The 17,631-nt window shown below is 41.1% G+C and overlaps 1 protein-coding gene across 1 annotated transcript in view; it reads left to right on the top strand.

Moving 5' to 3' along the window:
- The first annotated feature begins 2,068 nt into the window (after positions 1–2,068).
- CTXND1 (cortexin domain containing 1) overlaps positions 2,069–17,631 on the top strand; it is a 36,370-nt gene continuing 20,807 nt past the window's right edge. The window contains exon 1 of the mRNA XM_066558721.1: positions 2,069–2,344. The gene's annotated coding sequence lies outside the window, so the exon portion shown is untranslated. The remainder of the gene's footprint in view (positions 2,345–17,631) is intronic.

The raw sequence follows: 17,631 nt of genomic DNA on the forward strand, positions 1-17,631 counted from the left end.
CTATTCCTTCCCTCACCACAGCTCCAGAACATGAGATTATTATGCTTGTTAGAATAGCTACTTATCTGCCCATGGCCAGGGCTGGTGTTTCCTGGAATGTTGAGAAGGTCCACACCTAATTACAAGGCTGACTTGATTATTTTTGTCCAACTCATACTTTAAAGAAATCCATCATAGCTTATCCCCAACCAAGGAAAGTAAATGAACTTACTGGAAGGATCAATATACTCCAAAAGGGTGAGGCAGGAATAAAGAGGGAAATTGGAGCACCTTTCTACAGGGTCTTATAAAGGCTGAGAACCTTCAGTGTGAGTTAATTGTTTCTGCTACCAATACTGCAGCTCCCAGATCCATCCAGGTTTTCCTGCTTTGCTTACAACAAGGCTGTCACCTGGCAATCCTGACTGTTACATCTGCATCATTTTGTCTGACTTGACTGGATATTCCCAGGGACTGTGCCTTGTCTGCATTTTAAAAGTAAAGATGCTCACATAATGCATAATTACTATACAAAACAAACTTAACATTCAAGGCAGCTTTGTTGAGTTTTCCTTTCTATGACTCAACAAATTTGTTACCTTGAGGTGCTAAACAGAGTTGTGAGAACAAGAGTGAGAAAAAAAAAAGTCAGTTTTGCTACTATAGAATTATCTTCTCATTTCATGGGAATCCACTGGTGCTGACACTGTTATGTGCTGGTTTCCCCTCTCCTCCTAGGTGTTATTTTTGTGAAAGTGCAAAGCAGCACCTTCCCAGCAACATCTGTCAGCCAGGAAGACTGAGTATTTTTGGCATTTTCACAGGCAGAAATTATAGCACACAAAACAATAGGTACAGGACCAATGATGCTGACAGGTATCATAGAAAGCTGCATTTATGTAGGAATTCCAGAAGAAACTGAAGTCCTGCTAATAAAACACTTTTCAAAGGGGAAATGGGCTCTTTCTAGATGCATGTCCTTGACTGCCCTTTTTCTAAAGAATCCAATTAATAATCCTGAAAAATTTATTAGCCACACTGTTTTGGTTGCTGGGATTTCCCTGTGCTATCTGAAAGGATAATCAGCCCCTGGGGATGCTCCAAGCCTTTGCTAAGGGGGTCAAAACCTTCCCTCACCAACAAAAAGCTGCTGCTCTTCTCCTGATATCTTACCCATCAGTGGCAGAGAAAATCTGTGAATCAACACCTTACAGAGCACCTGGTCTTGGGAAATGTTTATAAATGATTGCTGTGTTTTCTGTTGGGGGTGACTGTGTGGAAAAACCATCCCCATTTGTGCCCGCAGGACTGCACTGTATTTGTTTTCCCGGATTTGCCACACATGGTTAGGCACAATTAGCATTTGCAGGAGGCCTGGGTAACAGGTAAGCACGGCCCCAAAATGGGGCTTTTCTCCTGAGAGCCCCTTTGAAGGTCAGGGTTGGAGCAGGCAGGGGTTCAGCTTCACAAATCCGCTCACTCCAGCTGGTTATGGGGAGAGCAAGAGCAATTCCCCCACGGCTTCCCAAAGGCACTGAGTCAAACATCTCAGTACAGCACAGAAAAAATTAGGGTCCCTAATGAGAAATCAGTGGCACTGTGGCTCTTGATCATTCTGCCTTTTTATTATTACTGCTCATTGATTCTGCCCCATCTGCATGCAGGAGCCCCCAAAGTGACAGACACTCTGCAGACAAAGGACAAGGGTGACAATCCCTCCTTCAAGACTAGAGCAATGCTTGGAGCCTGTTAAATCTGAGATGTTAATCCATGAAGTTTTAGGCTTCTACTTTTTGACTGTATCCAGCAGGGCTGTACAGTGCATTTCAGAGCTGGGAAACCCCTCCCCTCCACTTGTACTTCTGAAAAGCAGAAGATTTAGTTCAATTGACACAGTGCATTCCTCAACATTTAAAAATTCATTGGTTTGAATTTCTTTTGTTAACTTGAGCTCTCTCTGAAACACATAAATTAGTGTTTGGCTGAGAATTCCACTGTAAGTTGCAGAATACGACAACTTGCACGATCCAGAACTGTAAAGCAAGATGAAGCATCCCCAGCCCCTTTGCCTTTAAAATGCCATGGAAGCACAGAGGCTCTCGGCAGAACACCTTATCTGCTCTCCAAAGCTGTGACTCTTCATCCTTCCCTCATGAAGACCCAGGGGATTGCTTACTTAGCATCCACCAGAGGCAATGGATAGGGTGAGCAGGCACTGCAGCCAGAAACCCCCAGCGCCGAGCGCGGGCAATTCCCTGCACATGCAGAGACTTTGGAGCTGAATTGTGCTGAGCAGAGAGCCCTGGGCTGGGGCTGAGCGAGCCATGTGTGCCCGGGAGGAGCAGCTCCGCTGAAAAGCAATGCAGTAAGTGCTGGGATATTGCAGCAGGCAGCGCTGCCCGGGCTCGCCGGGGCTTTGCAGCTTCTGCTGCGAGAGACAGAGAGACACAACCTCCAGCCCGGAGCAGGGGCAGGGCTGAGTGATTTTTGTGGCTGTTTCTAGGCGAAGTGGAGGGATGGAGTGGGTTTGCAGTGCCGGGGGCTGTGGGGTTTGATTTTGCTTTGTGTGGGTGTTGCAGGGCAGTGCTTGCTCTGTGTCCTGTGCTGAACTGGGGCTGGTGGCTTTGGGGGGGATTTCTGTGCTCGTGTTGGACAGAGATGTGCTTAATAACTTCATGTCAGCAGGCATTTGTGCTCTCCTTCATCCTGCAGCATGGGTGCAAACTATTTTCTGTACTAGTACCAGGTAGTCTGGTGCTGGATTTACAGGGGCTGTGCCTTTGGGTAATGATGAATTGTAGATTGAAACTATGTGAGTGAGTGAGTGCCCTGATGGTGGGTAATACTTTTATTTCACTTCAGCAGATATGGCTAATTCCTAGTTTGTGGTAAATTCTGCACTGTGGTCTGGAATTGCAGATGCTTTTTTGGTAGATAAATGTTTGTAAGCAGTACTTTATCATAGCAGAGCTGTGGCTTTCTTCAGATTCTGATGTTCTGTTACTGTACTCTGCAGTAGCAGCTTTCTGTTTGTACTGAGTAGGAGAGGGAAAGCATGAGTTAAAGTTTGCTTTATATGATGAAGGATTTTTACATAGTTTGAAAGTGTTTCCAAAATTCAGCATTTGGGCATTAATTGCAGGCCTTTGGAAAGATCTGTTCAGCATTTAAAGCAAATTTAACCATATAGTTTTTGTTCTGTTACTTAGAAACTAATACCAAGCTTCATTCCTCTGGTTTCTTGGTACAGCTTCCTCAGTGACTTATGAGCTCTGGCTTTAGGATAACTGCCTGCCTTCAGCCTCTCTGCCATTTTGGACTTCATGCATGTTTAACTCTTTATGGCAATGTTTGTGAGATTTTTTTAAGAGAGCAACTGCCAAAAGTTAGGGATTCTCTTTTTGCTGCTCAGTCAAATGTCAATAATAAATAGCCATTGGTCTCCTGTAAAGGAGCACTAATGAAACCATTCCTTGGTTTTCACACTCAATATTTCTTTGTAAGTTGGGGTTTATTTAGTTCTTGTAAAATCATGAAGAAAGAAATTTTCCTCTGATATATGTCACTTTAGTTTTGAGCAAAATTTGTAGCATCACTAATTTGAAGGGATAATTCTCAAATATTAGGCAAATAAAGTTCAGCTTCTTCTGAAAGAGTGCTTGCAAAGATGCTGCTGAAGATGTGTGTAATGTTTAGTCCCAGGCACAGCTGATGAGACCAAAAAATACCCTGGAAGTTCTGGCACCTTTTCACTCCCATGCAACATGCGTGTCTTGGAGTTCTTCCCTTGAGATTAATGCTCAGGTGATGAAAAGAGATATTTCCTCTGGCACTGCAGTCAAGAGAATTTTCTCCTTTCATCTCAGAGAAGCCTTGTGACATATGCTGTTATTGAGTTGCAATTGCTAAGATAATGCAAAATTAATAAGTGATAGTTATTCTTCATTAGCTGTACAACTTTGAAGATGGACCAATCTTCAAAGAGGGTGGATCACATCTGAATCTGATCTGCTCCCCTCCTCTCTTTCTCTCCAACCCCTAGTTCTTCCCTTCTGTTTATGAGCCTTTGATAGGTGCTACAGTCACTCACATTTAAGGACCTGAACCTAAGATCAGTGCAATTTTTTTCCAGTCAGAGGTTCACAATCCGTGTGTGCCTCATCTGCCCCTGTTTTCTCCATCTAGATTTCCAGCAAAGCCAGTAGCAAACTTGGAAGGTATGAGAACTTATTATAAGATATCTCTGACTGAGCGTGACAAAACTGGTGTTGGTATATCTGTCATGAGGAAAGAGCAGGGATTTTGCCTGTAACTAAAGCATGCTCAGAACACACACCAGATATTTTCAGGTAAACTAACTCTAGTAATTTAACAAGCTATTGTTTTCAAATTATTTCCTCTGAGGTACAAAACAGGGGAGGGAAAGAAATGCAAAGAAAGAGTTGGATGTTGGAAAGTCACTGGATTCATAATGAGAATCACAAGACAAAAAGGAAGATTATGTCTGGTGTTATGCTTTCATGCAATTCTGAGTCTTTAATCAAAATGTGTTTCCTGAACTGGAACCTCAGAATTATTTGCCAAATATTATTGTTCATGTCAAATGTAAAATGGAGAACATTAGGTATAAAATCTAATTTCTCAGCCTAGAATACGCTTATTAGTAAACATTATGTTTTCACCTCATCTTGTCTGTAAGTAACCCTGGCAGGAGCCTTGCCTCAGAAGTCAAGTTCACTTTATTGCATTGCAACCTGAGACACAAACACGCAAAGGGAAGTTTACTAATTTTGTCCTACACTGCCAGTAATGAGCTGCAAGTCAATTTAATTAATGAAGAGTAGCTGCTCAACATTTGTAGTCACCTGAACCTCTTTAATTTGCATCCCTGTATCTCTACCAGCTTTTGACGTGTAGAGGCACGGACAGATTTCCCTGACAGTGAGAAATACCACTGTCATTTAAGTACCAGAGGCAGAACTTCCAGTACAAAACTGGATAAAAGAATACACAGTGGGTGGATAAACATGCTGCATAATTCCAAAGCCCAGTGGAAGTGTGTGTCATTGTTGCACCAGGAAGCAATGGAGCAGACGGTGTCGCGTTAAAAGACACGACATTCAGCACGTTCTCAAAGAGATAAGTTAGCTCTGTTTGTCCAAAAGTGGGGAGTTTTTGTACCATGCTTAGTAGAACTGTCATGTTTGTAAAGAAATACATCTTACAGCTAGTGACATCCAAAATGTGCCACATGCATAGTCAATACTTTCTTTGTGATTACAAAAGAAAGGACATTTTCTTCCTTTCTTGTTTTTCAAGGGTAGACTTTCTGATGGCATCAACTACTTAGATATGCTGCATAGTAATTATTTTATTCATATGTATGAAAGAAAATCTCTGAGAATCTTCATTATACTTATTTGCCGTGAGCATCAAGATCAAGATTGAATTTAACTGGGATTTTCAGATATATGCTTAGGCAGTCCATTTTCAACAACAAAATGAATATGCTATTATTTTCTACTATCACTTCTTTCCAAGGGCAATTACTTAATACTCTGTAATAGCTACAATTTAGGATACTTCATTTGCCACAGTGACTCTCCTCACTTTCCACACCCACACAAACCCCAGAACCTACTGTGAGTAAAGCAGCAGTGCAGAAGCATTCAAGGAGGATTAAAGGACTAAGATTGAGTACTTCCTAAAGCCTGCAGCCTGAGCTGTCATTTAGAACAGGAGCAAAAGTGATGTTCCTTCCTTTCCCAAGTGCTATCCAAAAGGTGTAGATATGCACACAAAACCCATGCAGAATTAGAAAGATCACACGCTATGTTTGGCAAAGTATCTTCAAAGTGCACCTGGCAAGGCAGGGTGACCTTCAGAATGTGCAGAAGAGCTGGCCCACAATTCTGTCACCTTCTGCATCTATTCCTTAAAGCTTTAGGCAAGAATTCTGGCATCTGGCTTTTTGGAGGATAATTCAGGACATTGAACTTTAAAAAGAGGCTGTGGAAGTCTGTATTCTAACAAACTTAGCCATGAGCAACAAACTGAAAATCAGCATCTGATTTTCACTGAAACATCTGGAACAAACTCCAAATGCCACATGCTCAGCTCTGAACCTTCATGAGTTCATGGAAACTTTAATGATCTTTTCTTTCCTCTTGGACAGAAATGCAAAGGAAACAGGGTGTGAGCTAAACAAGGGTTTGCTTGAATGATGGCTGCAGAGACAGACACCTCTTCTCAGCATTATTTTAGCATTTGAGTTTCAAATCTATTTCATCCAGCCCTGGGGAGACTAAGCCTCTGGGGATGCTATTCATGATACTCAGAATTCATAGTAGTCAGCCAGAGAGATTCCTAGACAGGAAGAGCATTGTATCCCCCAGTGTCAGTCAGGACTTTGTTCAGAGGGAAAGATGAGGAAATGAGACAGAAGGTTGTTGAAAACACAGATGCTCACATTTCTTCTGCTAGAAACAGGGAATGATTTATTTCTTTTTATCATAAATCAGAGGTTTTCCTTCAAGGCTTTGCTTTAGACTTTCAATCAGTGCTGATGGCTGTAAAGAATCACATGCCCAAGCAAATCTAAACTACCTGGTGGAAAAGCCTTCCATTTCTCTCCCTGCCCCATCTGATTGATTTCCTGATTACTGCAGAATTTGCTGCTTCACACATTTGGTTTGTCTTATAAACCCGTCCAAGGCAGCTGATGTCACCCATCCAATTTTGTTTCCATATTCACATTCAAGCTCCCATTCTCTCTGTCAGCACCACCAATATATCTATGAATTCTTACCAAATAACCATCTCACACCATATGCTGCAGAATTGTTTTGGGTTTTCACAAGTTTAGAATTCAGCCCTCAGTCCCAGCATAATTCAGCTGGGAGGAGATCAGTTCTAGAATCACAGAAGGGTTTGGGTTGGAAGGGCCCTTAAAGCTCATCCCATTCCAACTCCCTGCCATGGGCAAGGAATCTTCACCAGACCAGGATGCTCAGAGCTCCATCCAGCCTCTTCTAGAACACTTCCAGGGAAGTGATTTTTAAAAAGCCTGGTGAGAGCCATGAGCCAAAAGCCACATCAGATACTACAAAAAATAGTGAGAATAAGAAGAAGAGGAAACCTCAGCTACCAACACAGAGGGAGCCAATTTTTGTCAGTAAAATCTTGTCAGAAAAGTGTCTCCCATTGTTAGAAGTCCAAATAATGGTAAGTCATAATTGCTCAAGGTCAAGAAACTCAAAGTAACCAAACCAAAAAAGACTGAACTCTGAAAAAATAAACATTGCATTCATCTTGTCTTTCATTTTGGGGTATTCTTAAGGATTTATGCTTCAAAGCTTTCATCTTCAAGCATATGAGAGCATTTTAGAATAAAGACTTTTACATCCTTGCACAGTAACCTCAGCAGAGCTTCAAAAGCATCGCCACATATGAAAATCACACAAGGATAAAATTTAGGTAATCCCTATATTGAGAATCACAACTTTACAAAACATTACTTGCTTCTGGTTTGTTTTTATTTTTTAAAACATTACATTATCATCTTTGTGTCTTACAGCCAGCAGAAATGTTTCTCAAGAAAAGAAATTGAGAGATTTTCTACCATCTGCATCAGCAAAGCACCAGAAAATGATGTTTTCTGGATTATATTCTGCCTCTGTGTTCACTGTATCATCACTGCAGTTTTGCAAGTTGCAAGCAAAAGGCAGCCAGAAAGGAAATACCCAAGTAAAGCTGATCCAATTCTTGTTCAGCTGCAAAAGTATTCAGAAATATCTCTCCTTACTCTTTTCATGTGCTATATTTGCTCAGCACATTGAAGTTGACTTGCATTGTATTCTCTCCCATTCAGACCCTGTCACACCATTACAGCACTGACAGTTCTCATCTCCATGCTCACTATGGGTATTTTCTGGGAAGAAGCAGATTCTCCTGTTTGGAAACACCTGCTGTCCCTTCATATCATTTTCCTTCTGCCACATCTCAGTAATGAGCTCTTTTAAGAATTGCCTGGAGAATGGGAACAGGTTGGTAATAGCAAGGAAAAAAAAAAACAAAACAAACCCAGAATTGCATCTGTGAGGGAGGTTTTCCCCAGCTGCCTTCTGCTCTGGGTGTCGATCCCATATCCATGGAAGGCAGTGAGGAGGCTGACTCTGCAGCAGAACCCTGAAGAATTCTATGGGAGGTACATTGGGAGTATTTTTGGTGATGTTTATGATGCAGAAAAAAAGAGGTGCAGGATCTCATGACCTTGCAAACCCTGGCCATGGTGAGCAGCCCCTCCTGGGCAAACACCCAGCTCCCCTCAGGGGCTTTATTTGCCTAAGTCCCACACACATTAAACATTCATAGCTGGGCTGTTATAAGTTTTGTTAGACAATGAAGTTTTGTTCCTTCCTCTTCTTTTCTAATATTGTCTTGATTTAAATTATGTGCAAAACAAAGGAAATAATATTTTAGAAGAGGAATGAAAGGATAATACAGGAACAAATAAAATTTGGTTACAGAGAGAATTAAGGTAGATGGAGTAACTTCTCTTATGAAGAAATACTGCACCCAGGGAGGGTGTTATGTATTATACTCCGTAGCTTGGGATTTGATTTAAAAAGCCTTTTGGACACACTTAGATCTCAAAAAGTAGAGAAAACCAGCAAGGGAATGTGTCTCTTTTTTTTTTATATATTTAAAGCATTTCCTTCACATAATCCTTGTAAAACCAAGATTTTGGTGAGAAATAATAAGTGCATACAAATGAAGCAGATTCTCTGAAAGAAGCAAAACCCAAAAAAGCCTAAGTAAATCAAGATCTGGAAAGAAAATGCAGGCAGCATATATTCCGCAGTAAGTTTCCTTAAGCAATGTTTAGTGCTAAGGCATTTTCTGTTTAATGTAAGAGCAAAAGCAGCAGGTCCCAGCTGGATACACCTGTCTCTCTTGACGAAGCAGCTGAATGTTTCAGCAAGCAGCCAAGGAAGGGCTATGTTCATGTGCTGCTTCATTTCAAGCTCGCTGGACAGACTTGTACAGCAACCTGTCAGGGTTGCTGACATCAGTATTTGTCTCCAAAACTACCCTGTGACACTGGAATTGACTTGAAAGGACACTATTGGGCTGTTAGGAAGCACAGTCTGCACAGAAACCATCACAGTCTGAAAGAGGAAGAGGTTGAGTAGGGGGAAAATACAAAGGGGGCATTTAATTTATAATTGTGTACAAGTACACACACATAGATGCAGACCTGAGGGCTCATTTTGGGGTTTCCACCAGCTGCTCACTAAAAAGAAAGACTTGGGAGCCACTGGAGCCCACAAACAACACAAGGTTTTTGTAGCATTTTTCTACATTATGAAGACAACATATTAAGTTATTCATGAAACAAAAGAAGCTCAGAGCTTTTCTATGCCTCTATTTTGTTTTTAACACTGTGAGTTTCCTTCCCTGAACCTGTGGAGCTGAAGGAATAGCACCTTACAAGCCCTGCTCCCTAGCCCTGCCCCTGGGCACAGATTAAACACAGCAGAGATGGAGCTGAATGTGCTGCCTGACTCTACAGAACAGATTTCTGGTTCCCCTGCACCTGGGGTCATGTCATAAAAGTCATGTTATGCTTTCAGGTGATATTTAATCACTCACCATCCATAAGAAAACACCTCAGCTGACTGCGAGGCATTTTTTCCCCTTGTGTTTAGCATTTAAGTGTCCTTCTACTGATTGTGGAACAAATTCTTCTGTGATGCTTGCCTGGGTTTCAAATGTCTGGACATGCTGCATGTGTGGTGGGTGAAACTTCTCAGCCTACTCATTGCAAACACAAGGGATCAGTCTCACCCTTTACCCTGCAGTTACCATTGCTGTCATAGCAACTTGGCCCCATCTATTCGAAGTTTAAATGTGTTTGTAAACCTGCTGCCCTCCAAACCAATTCTATGTGCTCCAGTGACTTCACTGGGCAGTTTGGCAGCAGAGGGCCACATTGAATTCTTCTCAGTTAAAATTCACAGGAGTTATAGTTTAACACTGAGAGGGGCTGTGTAAGGGAACCACAGGAGCGACCAACCTAGGCTGAGGTTTTTTATGAACTCTGATTTAGTGATATAAATTTATTTGGTTTTCTGAGTTAGTCTAGAGCTCATAGGCAGTGTATTACTCTGTCTTGGCTGACAAGAGGTAACTTCTAAAGATGCATGACCTTAGTTTCTTGCTGTCTTGGAAACATAATAAAATCTCTACCACATTGGAAGCAATACTTTTAATAAAAAGTTCCCTACCCCATCTGCAGTTATGGCCATGTTATGTGCTCTGCCACAGTAATAACAGAAACACATCAACATGAACCTTGCTGGAAATAGCTCTAGCACAGCTTTGAAAGCCATTTTTTCAGGTGAATGGAGTAAAGAGAAACTTTTCATCTCCAGGAACAGATGAGCCTTTCCAGTGCAGTTCGAAGCTTGGCCAGCTGGAAGCAGAGGCTGTAGCAAAGTGCTCTGGAGGCTGTTTGGAAGCTGACTTCAGCACAGGAATTGAAATAAATGAATTTGGCACCTAAAAGGAGGTTTTGTGGAGTCAATGCTTTCTAAGCAGAGGACAGAGAGAGATTTGGCAAGGTTGGTGCATACATTATTGACACTTTAATGTCACAAAGGGGTAATCCCAGGTCTAACTCTGAGCCAGCTGAACTTGTCATGGTCTTGAAGCCCACCCTCCTCAGGTGTAGGGCTGAAGGGATGCTGAAGTGACAGCCTGGGTGGGCAGGGGAGTGCTAGACACTGTCAGAAAACACAACATGCAGAATAAACACACCACCCTTTTTGTACTAACCTGTGATTTTCTGCATTCCCTACTACCCACCCACCAAAGATAAAGCTTCTTATGTTGATAGTTATCAGAGAATGAGCATGAGAATGTTGAGAAAAGAAATAATTTACGCCTGTTTTTGGTTGTTCAAACCAAAACACTTTTTTTAAAGGAATCTTTCCGAAATGGAAATCAATGATGGTTGGCATCATTCTCAGAACATTGCCTTGGGACACTGAAGTGCACAAATGCTTTGCTGATATTTTGGACACAGTGCAGAAGAATTTTTCAAGTGATTTTCCATCTCCCAGGAAAAAAATAAATATTGTGTTTTCCTATTTGCATTTGGACAACTATTTGTATCTTAAAGCAACTATCTGCAAAACATTCATGCCTTGCAGCATTTTTAAAATTAATAGCACAGAAGGAAATAACACTGGCAGTCTAGCAGAATTTTTTCTGTTGGATTTGGTAAGAATGGGATATTCTGTGTAAAGAAAGTCTTGTTTCCTTATTTGCTTAGGGATCAGAACCGTTGTCTTTAGCTTTCTTTTCTCCTGACAATTTGTTCCTGTAATCTCCTTATGTTCCTACATTAAAACCTTTGGCTAAATTGAGAGGTAGCTTAACTGACAATTTAGGCTACACAGTAGTAAACATAACAGGAGGCAATGGAACAAGTCACCCCACAAAGAGAGAAAAACAGTGAACAACAGGAATCTGTGCTGCCTCACCTACTTTTTATTCACTCTTTAAAAAAAATAAAATGTTTCCTGCAACAGCATCTTTCTTCCTAAATTTTCAAGTTACATCAAAGCTCATGATATGCAGAATGGTTTGCACCATGGTTAGGTCTGTTCTAAGGAGATAATAAAGGATTTTAATCAGCAAGCACAGGAACTGAGTGTCTGGAGGACACTGAGAGTCTGAGCACATCCAGGGAAGCCAAGGGGCAAGAGATGGCTCCAGTGCCCTTGTCTGGGGGCACACAGAGCTCCTCAAAATGGCTCAGTAGCAGCTGAAAGCATCTTCTCCAAGTGCCAGGTGCGTGGTGGTACAAAACCCCTCCCCAAAAACCACCCAGGAGGGGATTCCAGGTCCCCGTGCTCAGGGATGGGGGAGAGGAGGCAGAGGAGCTCTGGGAACCTCTCAAGGAGCGTTGCCATCGCTGTTTCTCTGAGAGAGGATCATGCCCCATAACCAGCACAGCAGATGCAGTGCTGCAAACCTGTTTTCTGCAAGAAAACCAGGACTGCCTCACCCAGAGCCAGAGCAGCACCACCAAGGTGCTCAGTGCTTCAGGGAGCAAGGGGCTTGTGGAAGGAATAATTCTAACGCACCAAGCCAGCATCAAAGTTTCAAACAAACCTCTGGCTAGGACGTTTTCCTTGCTTTTCCCCCTCTTCACCACATGATCCAACAAAGTGTCTCAGCCCTTGACTGTCTGGAAATGTGAGAAGTTTGATCAGGAAAGGAAAAATTTCTCCCCCAGCTCTATTAAATTCTGTGGGTGTCCTGAGAGAAGATGATCTCTGGACAGCAGCAGAATGTATGATTGCAAGCAGACAGTAATTTTATTACACAACTGTCCAATGACACTTCTCTGAAGTATTTTGAAGTTCTATGGCATAGAGAAAGTCAGCATTTCTTAAAGCAGTTTAAACCATAAAACAGAGTAGTAACCAGCAGGGGAAAATAAGAATAGCTGTTCCTTCAGAATTTTTGAATGATTAGACTAATTTTCAACCTTTCTTGTACATGATCTATTATTTAATCTCCCACCTTACTTCATAGCAGCAAACAACAGTCTATTTTAAACCTGTTTTTCCTCCATTTTGAAAGCATTACTTTCTAAAAGAATGGATTTTTGCAAGATGCTAAGAGGGAGGAGAAAGCAGGAGCAGCTCCAAAAAAGGTTCAGTGGCTCTGCCAGTCCTGCTGCTGTGCCATGTCACTGCTTCTGTCAAGAATATTCCTCACCTTGAAAGCCAAATCAAAGAGAATTTTAAAATAAGCAATAAAATTAGAAGATCAAACACGTGAGGTGAGGAAAGTGGGATCTGGTCCAGTACTTACTATATTCTTTTCCATATTTGTGTTATCATGAATAAAAATCAGTAAATGCTCTAACTGCAATTTAAGTCAGAGTAAAAAGGAGAAGAACAATCAAGTTTCTACACTATTTTACTTTTATCAGCATGGGCTAACTACAGCATTTTTTCCTCATTTGATATCTTTGTAAGGTTATCTTAAAGAGTTTCCTCCCTCTTTATTTGAAAGGATGAATTTTATTTCTAAACAGATTTGCTCAGCAAAATTATCAGATTTCTGTTCTTACAGTTTCTTCTCATTGTATTAGCACTTTTTTTTCCCACACACAGCTCTTGCTAATATAAACTTGCATTAGCATGTTGCTTATTGGGTCCATAAACAAATTAACATGCAAGGTGTTAAATAACTACTAAAGCTCTTGTAAAAATACATTTAGAATGTGTTTGAATGAATAATAATCACATCAAAAGAGCAAAGATGATTCTATACACATCTTTCTTTTAGATATTTCTTAGATCTCCATAACTTTCTGAGAAGCTGTGCTTAAAACACTGGTGTGAATACAGAGCAGGAAATCTGAAGTCATTTGCTTTCAATCCTTCTCAAAAATCCTCTGCATCTGCTTGTGCAGCAGAACAGCTCTGGGGACACTGAAAGGGTGCTGTGAAAACCACTGCCCCGTAAAGCCCTTGCTGGCTGCTGTTTGGAAAAGGAATTTGTGAAGGAATAAAGGCACTTTTTCACCAGGTTACAAAAAAGGAGAAGGAAGAAATAGTTTCCAGTTGCTGGAACTAAAAAAGGCGAGGAAGTGCAAGTGCATGCAAAGAGGGAAAAACCACAATTCTGCTTTGCAAAAAGGAAGGAATGATGTGTAAAAGGCATTCAAGAAAATGCTCCTACCCCAGCCACAGGAAAGATTTGTGTATAATCAACTTCTGTGTACTGCAGAGCAGTTGCCGACGGATTTTCATGCAAGCTGATGTTGTTTTCCCTGCTTGAGTGGCATAGCAATAATAAATACATTTATTATTCATTAAATGCCTTCGAAATATTTTAATATGCCTCAGTGTTTCCAAGGTGTTCAAATCACAACAGTAAAACACCCCGCTCACATAATTTGCTGCCTCAACAACAGAATATTAGAGTTTGTAGTTTAAAGTTTCTGAGTGCATGTTTTCAGACAGAGGGGAGAATCACTTGAGGTATCTGGAGTCAAATCCTTACAAAGAAGCTTTCCTCTTAAAAGCCACCCCCTGTCAAAAGAAAGCTGGCATTATACATGGTTTGATTCTCCTATATTTTATAAAATAAGATTTCATAAAATAAGATTTCATAAAATTCACCAAGTTCAGAGGCTGTAAAATCAGGAAAAGGATGTTTCTAAGGTAAAGGCAGACCAATAGGTAGGTGCTGTAGTATGTGCATGTGTAATTTGTGTGATTTGGTTTGATTGTTTCTTTTCTATACACAAAAACACCCCAACAAACCAAAAAAACAAAAAAAACCACCCCAAAAAACCAAACCAAACAATTAAAAAAAAAAACACCAAAAAATCCCCAAGCCCTGCCCCCTCTGAAACAAACAAACACAAACCAACCAAACAAATAAAAATAAATAAAAAAATAAAAAAAAAAAAAAAAAACCAAAAACAAAAACCCCACAACCAAAAAACCAGGAAAGGAATGAGGAATCAAGATTTAGTCTTATGGTTTTCTTTACTTGCTGTTTGGAAGTAAGACTTCACTGGCCACAGGGTCCCAGCCTAGATTTGCATGATGGAGAGCTCTGCATAGCATTTCCCGAGTGCCAAAGCAGATGGAAGGTGATTTATGGCCTTCATTGTTTATGGGGATAAAGGAAGAGAGAATTATGCCTAGATCACTGTGTCCCAAATAATTCCTTAAGGTTTGCACAGCTCTGTCTTATGTTAAGTTTATGCCAGAAAAAGAAAAATAAATCAAAATAAGAGGAAGTGAACCACTGAAGCAGGGAATGTACCAAAGCACACAGTGCTTATTTATCTACAGCTGAACCACATCAACCAAGGGGAAGTTTTATTCCCAGTCACTGCTCAGAGCTTCCAGTGAAACCCTCCCAGATTATTTTATTGTCACCAAGTCCAGCATTTGGTGAACTTTATCTACAGTTAAGAGTCTGGCAACACGGAGGCCATAAGCAAATAAATCTGAAAGCTAAATAAAGTTTTCCTTCTTAAAAGATGAGCACTTGAGACATCTAACTGCAGTTACCAGTGTTGTGTCCTGTGAGATGCAAAGAGAGAAATCCTCCAGAGACCTAAGAGCAGCCTGTGGTCCAATGCCATGAGACGCTCAGCCCTTCCAGCAGCCTGGAGATGCTTGCAAAGGGTTCAGAGACTGCAGACACGATCCTGACACGATCCTGACATGATTGGAACTGGCAGAAACATGCAAAATAAGGCTAAAAATGAAGATGTGTTATTTCCTGCATGTCTCCCAAGTAAGAATGTGGAACTCCAGGTGTGCAGGGGCTGTTTCCCAGAGGTCTGGCCTGTGGCTTCGGAGTTCTGGCAGTGACAGAGCTGCCCCTCATGAACTTCAGCACTTGCCAGGAGCCAAGGCTGCTTTGTCATTTGCTAACATCACTGCACTTTGAAACTTAAAATGAAGCTTGTTACAAAGACTTGGCACAGGGAGTTCTCCTTTTGCTACTCTTGCTTTCACATTAATAAAGCCAGACACTGACAAATTTGCTGTTGTTTAGGGCAAATGCTGCTGCAGGGGTTATATGAGGCTGTGGTCTCAGTCAATGTGGTATAGGATTTACCATTCAGTTCCAAAATGAAAAAGTGCAATTAAATGCTCTTGAAAATGTCCTGTGCTGGGAAGAAAAGGCTTCCAAAATAGATTTCTATCTACTTGGTCCTAGTCCATGGTTCTTTAATGTTTCTGTAAGCAGTAATGGTTTTGTCCTGCAAGACAAATACCCATTGATTTCAGTTTCTAATGACTGCTGGGTCAGACTTCCTATATATTTGTTTAATTAATTTTTCTGACCTTCCTTCCATTTAATACTTGGGATGACAAACTTCCATTTTAGCAGCTGTGTGGATGTTAGTCTGAAACACCAATGATGTCAAAGGCTTTGTATTCATTTACTAACCAAGTTATTTTGGGCCTTTTAAAAAATAATATACATGGTCAGCACAGATTTATGATTTGGTTTTTTTTTTTTCAGCTCAATCTCATATCACTTATCAGATGGATTACAATTAATTCATACACATTAACCTACAGGAAAGAGATGGTTACTGTTTCTTGAGATATGAGGAAAACATCTGAATTCCAGCGAGGATTCCAGATAAATGCATTAATTTTTAAAGTTGAAAAGTTCCTTCCTACTTTAATTAGCAACGCTTCAATTTTCTGCCTCGACATTCAATAACAAAGGTGGAGACTGGGAGAAATGCCATGTCCAGTACAGAGACTGCAATGTAGAGGCAATTCCAGGTGCCATCCAGCAAACCAAGCACATGCCTTAAATCTGACAGTGTTGGCTGGACTTAGGTTAAAAGTCAAAGGCAGAGAAATAAATTGGTTCTTGAATCCTTCCTAGAAACCCCTGTTCTCATTCAAATCTTAGCTCAGCTGGTTTGAGCAGGGTGCTGATAACACCAGGGCTGTTGTGGACCCTTCACTCAAGAGTTGGACTCAGTAACCCTCATGGGTCCCCTCCAGCTCAGAACATTCTGTGAATCTGTGAAGTATTAAACAAGCCTACAAGAAATTAGGAACCTAAATGCAGTTATATGTGCTGTCCTCACTGCTTTATTCTCAATCTGCCCTTAGTACCTATTTAAAGCCAGGCATGTGCTTAAATCCTTGCATGAAAACTGCATTCAGATAAGTGATCTAAAATTAAAACATCACCCAGCTCTTGTATATTTGCAAATCAAATTTGTTTTGACAACAGGTTAACATAAGACACAGATGAGACACAGAGCCTAGAGCAAGACTGATTGGGCTGTGTGATTTAAGGCTCTGCAATTAAAGACAAGGCCCAGGGATGCTGCTCTCAAATGTGAGTGTTCAGGTTCTGCCAGGACTCTGCTGTCTGCACACCTGCCAGTGAACTGGAGCAGTTGCCATGCTACTGCATGGAAAACATTTATTAAGCCAGTGATTTATTTAGTCTATTTAAAGAAGGTGGAATAAAACACTGGGCTGGCCATAATGATTGTGCTGTTGTTATTTCTTTTTTAATTAATATTGAGCAACCTGTACTGCAGCCAACTTCAAGACACTTCACACTTGCACTCCTCCCTGTCTGGCTGGAGAACAAAAACCTTGGTAGAATAAATCATGTTTTCATTCTAGGATCCTACAGAAAAATACCTTTCCTAGTATCTTCCTTGCACAAAGAAAGAAGACTCTTGGTTTTACTACCTCATCTTACAGGGAAAATACTCCTCTTTTCCCCCCCATCGTTCTGAGACATGAAATATAAAACTCAGAAACAGATGCAGTCCCATGTCTGAAGTTCCATAGAGGAGAAAACCAGTTCTTGTCTCACCATGCTTCTTTAACTCAATGCAATATTCACCAGGATAGAGCCAGGCATGGTCCCCTCACCCTGCTGACGTGGGATAAATGAATTTTTGCACCTGCCCATCCCAAACCCTCTGTCCCCTCCCCTCCCTGCAGTTTCCTGTGCTTGCTCCCAGGCCTGCTCTGGGTTATTGAGGGGGAATTTTTTTAACACATCCAAACTGAAACACCACAGAGTTTGATATCAGAGATTTGCCAT

Source organism: Molothrus aeneus, chromosome 13 (assembly GCF_037042795.1).
Source record: "Molothrus aeneus isolate 106 chromosome 13, BPBGC_Maene_1.0, whole genome shotgun sequence".
NCBI classification, from domain to species: domain Eukaryota; kingdom Metazoa; phylum Chordata; class Aves; order Passeriformes; family Icteridae; genus Molothrus; species Molothrus aeneus.